Below are 8,606 nucleotides of genomic sequence, written 5' to 3' on the forward strand. Positions count from 1 at the left end.
TTAATATTACATGTCCACTGTAGCTTTCTCTTGGCTTATCTAATCATAGTATATATTTCCCCAACCTTTTGATTTTAACCTACTCATGACTATATATTCAGATTATGTTTGTTGAGGCAGGATATCATTGGGTCTTACTGTTTCTTAAAGTCCAATCTCAATAATCTCTGTGTCTTTTGGGGATTTTAAAGACATTTATATTTAATGTAATTATTATAATTGAATCATCTTGATGTTTGATTTTTTTCGTTGATATATAAAAATGGAAAAAAGAACAACATGTGTAGGGTCTGGTGCTATTCATGATTTCAGTCATCCACTGGGAGTCCTGGAACATGTTTTTGCTGTAGAAATGTCTCCTATGAGCTGGCTTAGTTTGTTGGAAGGAAGATAGTAAGTAGGCCTGTGAGAGCCTCCAGGCTTCGCCAGTATCACAAGTACGTGTTACACTTTGCCCTGGATCCCCACCAATTCCTCTTGTTTCTAAGCAAAGTGCATGTGCTTCACTCCATAACAAAGAGCCCTGATATCAGTCATATACTCACACTGCCAAGATCAGAAGACCAGAACCCACATGGGTTCCAGCCCACCATTGTGACCTAGCTTATGTCTGAGGTTTCAGCTTGTTGTTACTGACTCTCACTTCACAGTCACCATTTTCCCAATTCTCTGTCTCATGGACTACAGCATTGGAGACAAAGACAGTAACCACATAGGACTTCCTGACCAGCACTCACACTTGCCATTGTATCTACAAGTCCAGGTACACACACACACACACACACACACACACACACACACATGCACACACAGACACAGACACACATACATACATACACACACACACACACATATGTGCACATATACACACATAAATACATACAGAGACACATATATATGCACACATACATATTCATATACACATACATACATGTATATACATACACATATGCACATACAGAGTTATACACACATAAACACACATACGTACACATATACACATGCTCCAACTTTTATTTATATAAAATATGTTATGATTTGTACATGACATTTTATGCACACATTTTATGTTGTTTGTATAGTATTCAGCTATTGGCCCTATTTTGAGAGAAAATTTGTAGGTAGGACCTAGCTGAAGGAAGTAGGTCATTTGAAGGCTATACCTGGTCTTCAATCCCTTCTTCACCCTCTTGACCCACCATCATGATGTTCATCACCACAGGCCCAGAGCCAGCACAGCAAAGGACTACAGACTGAAGTCTCTGAAACCATAAACCCAAATAAAGGTTTATTCTCTTAGATGGATTCAGTCAGATCTTTGTAACAGCAAGCAGAAAAGCAACCAATACAGAAAATCAAGACCAGAGAAGCTGGGGTCATTGCCACAGCTAAACCTGGCCATGTGCTTCAGAAGCCTCTTGGCAGGTTCAGAAGGTTTATGGCAGGAATTTGGAAAAGCAGTCTAGAGAAGTCCTGGAATGTGGTAGGCAAGACTCCTTGGGTGAAGTGGTGGGTGTCAGGAGTGGAAAACTAGAAACCGCATCTCCCCAAATTCTGGCTGTCAGAAAAAAGCTAGCATTCCTCAGGCACTTGTGATGCCAGTTCCCTTCTACCCTTATCATTGGCAGAAGGGATAAATGGCTGTCTGTGGTGCCTGCTGGTCTCCAGGCCCCCTCAGTACCACAAGTACCTGTTCCACACTTCAAAGTCCATGCTGGCCTCTTGGCTCATCTCAGTTCTTTTCACACACACACACACACACACACACACACACACACACACACACCCTCCCCACCTTCTCTTCCCATGAAGCTACTCACTCTCCTTTATCATCCTGCTGTTTCTGCTATGCGCTCTCTCCTGATTTCTTTCCTTTGCCTGCCCTTGGTCCTTCCTATGTCTTCTTTCTCACTCTGACCCTTCTCTGCTCTGTTCCTGTTTCTATCAAGGCCAGGGCCAGTCTGCTGCCCACACTCAGCCTACTACGTTCTCTCTCTGCTCTAGACTTTCTGATGCCTCTGACTGCTTTCTCTCTCTCATATCTACAATAAAGAACCAACCGTACCACAGAGCAATCATGTCATCAGTTCATACAGTAGGTACACAGGAGATCAGGACAGCAACAAGAATGTGGTCAGTGAAGGCAACAAGGCTTGAGAGGTTTCAGCTGGGAGGACATAACCTTAGGACTAGACCATGGCTATTTATGTACATAGCCAAGAAAAGAAACCACCTGCGGTTTATTTGTGTCCTGGGACTTTGTGTAGGGCTGAATTTAAAGTCAGTGAACTAATTAACTTAGAGGAAATTTTGAAACAGCATAGTTTGTATAGTTAATGCAGAATGCTTTTAGCAAGGTTTACAGTGAGAATTTGGAACAAGTGGAAAGTTTTGAAAATTATGTAATTTGGCTAGAAATCAGAAGTGTTTTTAATGTTTTGGACAAGAAGAATCTGCCTATAAAAATAATTAGTATTATTAAAACAGAAATAAGTTACTTTGGTACAACAAGAAAAATGTTTTATGTACATCTCAAGAATTGGTCAGACCCAACCCATCACAGGCTACGAGGACATAAAAAAGTAAAAATCATTTGAAGGACTTTTTTTGAGACGAGACCCTGTACAGAATGGCATTTCTGTCACTGAGATTTCTGTTACTGTAACAATACACCTGATACAATTAACTTAAGAGGAGGAAAGGTGAGACCAGAGTGCCAGCTCAGCAGGTAAGGGCACTTACTGGACTGCTTTTGCAGAGGACTTGAGGTCAATTTCAGACACCCACATGACACCTCACAACTGTCTCTACTCCAGTTTCCTCTTCTGACTTCCTCAGGGATCAGGCACATAAGTGCTACACAGGCATCCATGCAGACAGAATATAAAATACAAAATAAGGCAAAAGAGGGAAAGTTCGTGTGCAGTGATCGTCAGGGATTTCATGTTAATGTGACTTCTTGCTTTGGTCCCTGTCTGTGACATGGCTGCACAGACTGGCTGGGAGGGGTGCTCATACAAGCTCATTCATCCTCTGTGATAGCCAAGAAGCAAAAGAGGGGTGTGGGTGGGGTCCCACTACGTCCTTAAGCACCAGGACCCAATGGAACAAAGCTACTCCGAGGGAGACTCTCACAAGTGCAAGGCCCTCACTCCCAGATTCTGCACTGCCAAAGCTTCCCATTGGACCCCACTTTGTAAAGCGTTCATTACCTTTTAATATGCCCCTTGCTGGGGACAAGCCTTTTACCCACAGGCCTTTGGGGGAACCTTTCAGATCCAAGCTATAGCAGTAGTCAACTGTTGCTCCTGTGTCCAAGAAAGGCATGTTTACACATTCCTTTCCAGCCCTGGCCACACCTACTTCAGCCTGATGTGCCTTCCAGGGCAGCACAGGCTCCCGGTTTGGCAGGAATGAGATCGCCCGAAGGTCTGGAGCAGGAATGTGAGCTCAGGGGCTGGGTTGGTTCCAGAAGAGGCTTTGGGGTGGGCCAACTGCCCTGTGTATCCAACAAGGGTCAGAGGCAGTTTGATCCTCTTACATTCTCAACAGATTGTTGAGCCTTCCAAAAACAGAATGTCCCCAGGACGGTGCAGCTGCTCCCAAAGTAGAAGTCTATGTTCCCTTGCGGGTGTAAACAATACAACCCTTCTGGTGTGTGTGAAATTCCTGTGCCCAGGGTAGAGGATTGTGTGATCCAAGGTGTAGCCTCTGTGGGTTCTTGAGTCATTCTGTAGCTTAGAACAGCACTAATGCTGTCATAGACCAGAGTCGGGCATTGTGAAGGTCAGAGTGATTCTGTTGATGTTAAAGTGGGGTTGGGAATTGGATTTGTGATCCTGTGAAAAGATCTAGAGTATTCGATGCCGTGAGATGACTGAGCCCATGAAGGGGCTTCACACCAAGTCTCATAGTCTAAGTGATTCCTGGGTCCTGCATGGGAAATTTGAGAACTGACTCCCAAAAGTTGTTCCTCAACTTCCACACCCACACTGTGTCACGAGTACTATGCACAAGTGCACACACACACACTTGTACACACACACAGAGCACAAGATAATTAAATAAAAAAATTTTTAATGCAATACAAAATTTAAAGACCTCCTGAGTCTTATATTAAGATTTTACTAGGAATGGAATAGAGGACCACCTGCATTTAGCATTGGGATTGAAAATGGCCAAGGAGATAGACAACATGGAAGGTTAGTTTTTAACTTCTTTAAAAAATTTGTTTTTTTACTTAAAAGAATCTTTTAAATATTTGTTTTTGTTTTTTATTGATGTGTGCATATGTGTGTGGGTGTCCTTGGAAGCCAGAAGAGGCTATCAGATTCCCTGGAGCTAGACCTACAGGCAGTTGAGAGCTTCCTGACGTGAGTCCTGGGAGTCAAACTCAGGCCCTCTGGAAAAGCAGCCAGGGCTCTTAAATTCCCAAGCCATCTCTCTGGGCCCCTTTTAACTTCTGTTTGGCAGATCAGAGCCAGGAAGAACATGGTGAGAATTTGAGCTGAGACAGGTTTAGGCTTGTGCAATTTTGTTGTTGTTTTGTTTGTTTTTTCTGGTTTAGGTGGGAACTTTTGGCTGTTTTCTGGGTCCTCTATGCTTGATGGTTATGAGAGTCTCTATAGTTGTCAATAGAACAGAGAGCCACTCAACTGCCCCAAGCAGGGAGAACATCACAGTTATCAGTCAAACTGATATCGGTCAAACTTATTTGGCCTCATGAACAGATTTGGTTGATGCCAGCATAGAGTACACTGGGGGTTTTAAGGTACATAACTGGATGAAGAGGGTAGTGAGGTTGCTGCCTGACTGGAGAGTCACGAGAACAAGCCACAGTCAAGTTGCTGAGACCAGGCCACACATAAGAATCTGAGCTTATCCTGATAAAGGATGAGAAATGGAATAAAACTTACAACCCAGGCTCAGCAGGGGGAGGGAGGCACCAGGTCAGAAGAGGCCTAGAGGTTTAGTGTAGGAGAGAGGCTTGGAGTGCATTTGTGTCTGTGGGTCTACACAATGGGCTGAGGCACAATGAGTACAAATGAATCTTTGTGTCTGCATGAACGTCTTGTCTATGTCTGCTCCTACATGCCTATGTGGGGAGTTCACGGGTCTGTACAGGTATGTTTTCAACACATGATTTTGTGTTCCCTGAATTTGTTTCTGACTGGCCTGGTTAACTTTGACATACTCATGTGACTGGGTGTGTTTCGCTATGAGTTGGCTTCAGCTCTTCCTTTTGCCCTCCCTGTTTCCACCTGACATGCCCCAGCTGCCAGCAGGATTTACCGCAAACAATGGCTTCCCTTCCCGCTGTCTGGATTCCCACGGGTCAGGCTGCCTGCCCAGGCCCCTGGCCCTGTAGCTTCTGAAGCAGGCTTGACCTTGGAAGTGCTACACTCTGGAAATCCCCAGTGTGGATGGTTCTTCTGTCGGAGGACTGACCCAAGTTATGTGGAGTGGGAAAGCGGGCGGGCCGGCCACAGCATCCAGCCCTTCCAAAACAAGACCTCTCCTGACTCCTTCCCAGGTCCCTTCCTTGCCCCAAGCTCTCTTCCCAACATGTGGTGAGAATTCCATTCTTATTATCTCTGGCCATGGGAACGAGCTGCCTTCTGAATCCAATCAGACCTGCTGTGGAGTTGGTCTGCTGTGCCTACACTGTCCCGATCCTTGTGTTCCCACCGATTTTCAACTGTCCCCCCTTCCTCTCAATGCTTTCCACCCCTCCTCCTTTTTCTTTTTCTCCTCCTCCACTTCTTCTTTCTCCTTTATCTAGTTTGATTTCTGTTACTGTGAATAAAAGCAACAGACCACAAGCAAGACCAAAAGCAACTTGGGGAAGAAAGGACTTATTTTAGCCTAAAGTTTATAGTCCTTCATTGAGGAAAATCAAGGCAAAACTCAAGACAAGACCTTGAAGCAGAAACTAATGGGAGAATGCTAGTGTACTCTTCTGGCTAGCCTAACTACTGTTCTCATACAACACAGGCCCACCTACCTGGGGATGGTACCACCTACAGTGGGCTAGATCCTCTTACACCAATTAACCAATCAAGGAAATGCCCACCAATGTGCCCACAGGCCATCCTGATGGCAACAGTTCCTCAGTAGATGTTCTTTCTTCCCAGGTGAGTCATTGTCTGAGGCCGGCCTTCAGCTCACAATCTCCTTCCTCAGCCTCGTGAACACTGGGATCACAGATATCTACCACCACGCTCACTCACCACACTTCCTTCTTCTCTCTGCAATGGACACAGAAATCATCCTTGTCCTTCCTTCCATGAGACTCCTGGCCTACGCCATGGGCTGACAGTTCCAAGCAGAGCATTGGGCCTCGGTAGGCTGGGAATCAGAGACTCAGCCACCTCTCTGTGATGTAGTGTGCTATCACGTGACTTACGCCAGTGCACATCCTGAGGCATCCGCCCTGCCTATCTGACTTGCAACGAGCAGGCACAAAAGCGAGACAGCTGTAGGCTCTATTCTCTACAGCCCAGCACCTAACAGGCATGATATAAAGAGCTTACCCTCCTCCATCTACCTATGTTCAGTTGCCAGAAGTTTCTTCCACACAATTTTGAAGTGCTCTTCTAGAGGGCCCGGAGGAAGAGCTCCTGAAAGGTCTGGGTCATGTACAGCAGCACGCCATGCTAGGAGTGAACTCCAGAGTCTAACCAAATGTTGATGTAGAGTAGTTAGAGTAGTTGGTGAATTACTCTTGAAAACTCCGTCTCTCTGTCTCTGTCTCTGTCTCTATCTCTGTCTCTCTCTCTGTCTCTGTCTCTGTCTCTCTCTCTCTCTCTCTCTCTCTCTCTCTCTCTGTGCATGTGTCCATGTCGCTCGGCCACCTTCATGTGTGTGAGTGGGAGGCCCTGTGTAGCTGTGGAGGTTTGAGGACCACCTGAGGCTGAGGGCCTCACCTTGCACCCAGTCTGAGGCACTTTCTTTTGTTCTCTATAGCACATGCTAAGCTTGATGACCCGAGGCGTCCAGAGATTCTCCTGACTCTGCCTCCCATCTTGCTGCAGGCACGCTGGGATTACAGATGTGTGCTACTCTGCCTGGCTTTAGGTGGGTTCTGAGGATTCAAACTCAAGCCCTCATCCTTGCGCACCAAGTCCTTTAGTGACTGAGCCATCTCCCTGAATTCTTGAATTTGTGCTTTCGTGAGGCTTTTGCTTCTTCAGAGTTTCCCTCCCTTAAGTCTGAGGGAAGGGAATGGATGGGGCTGTGCTGGGATTGTGGGAAGGGATGGGGAGGCTCCATCCTCCATCGGCATCCTGCTGAATCATAGTCTTGGCCTCTGTCTTCTAGCTCACTTCTCTGCTGAGAACTCAGGATCCCGAAAGTCTCTGTTGCAGTTCATCTCCCCAGCCCTTTGCTGTGGGAGGTGGGTCAGCAGCATGAGCCCATGATGGATTGTGTCAGGGGGAGCCTGTGGGGAGCTGTCGGAAGGACCTGCTCCACCCTAAACCAGGATGTGTGCACAGTAACCCACCTTCCTACCTTGGGCCACCATGACATTTGAGTCAATTCCCTTTATTACTCCCTGGCCCCGGACTCCTCCAGCTGTGGGTCTCTGCCCAGCTCCCACCAGTCAGAGAGGATGTGCCTGTCACAAGACCTCCTTTTATCTTTGGGACACTTCAGGAAAACACTCGGAGCCTGGGCCTGTGTCTCTAGGACCAGCTATGGTCTGGGCTTCTAGTCTTCAGGCACAGGCCCATTCCCGTAAGCAGCCATACTTCTTGAATGCCCTGCTAGAAGTAGGCGCATGATACTGTACACTATGGAGTCCTGTCTTATGAGCAAGTCCTCTATTACTGCTTCTTGGTTTGACCAGATTGGTTAATGTTTTCTTAGAAACCCTGAATGTCCATGTTTCTCGTTCCAAATTGTAAAGAATTTCAAGGACCCTTACTTCAGATCTTGCTGTGCTATGGCAGACTGGAAGGAGGACACATCTGAGAGATAGAAGGTACCCAATTATATCCCATAATCAGCCTCCAAACGCAGACACTATTGCATATGCCAGCAAGATTTTGCTGTCAGGACCCTGATATAGCTGTCTCTTGTGAGGCTATTGCCAGTGCCTGGCAAAAACAAAAGTGGATGCTCACAGCCATCTATTGGATGGATCACAGGGCCCCCAATGGAGGAGCTAGTGAAGGTACCCAAGGAGCTGAAGGGGTCTGCAACCCTATAGGTGGAACAACAATATGAACTAACCAATACCCCTGGAGCTCATGTCTCTCTCTAGCTGCATATGTAGCAGAAGATGACCTAGTCAGTCATCATTGGGAAGAGAGGCCCCTTGGTCTTGCGAAGATTATATGCCCCAGTACAGGGGAATGCCAGGGCCAGGAAGCAGGAGTGTGTGGGTTGGGGAGCAGGAGGGGGAGGGTATAGAGGACTTTTGGGTTAGCATTTGAAATGTAAATGAAGAAAATATCTAATAAAAACTGTTTAAATAAATAATAAATAAATAAATATAAATAAATAAATGGTATCTGTCCAAAAAAAGATATCCAATTAGAGGTCCCTGATATCTGCTCACCCATCCACCATCTTTCTGATGCCTAGTGATTAAGTCTCATCTA

Source organism: Mus musculus, assembly GCF_000001635.26.
Source record: "Mus musculus strain C57BL/6J chromosome 4 unlocalized genomic contig, GRCm38.p6 C57BL/6J MMCHR4UN_CTG5".
Lineage (NCBI taxonomy): Eukaryota > Metazoa > Chordata > Mammalia > Rodentia > Muridae > Mus > Mus musculus.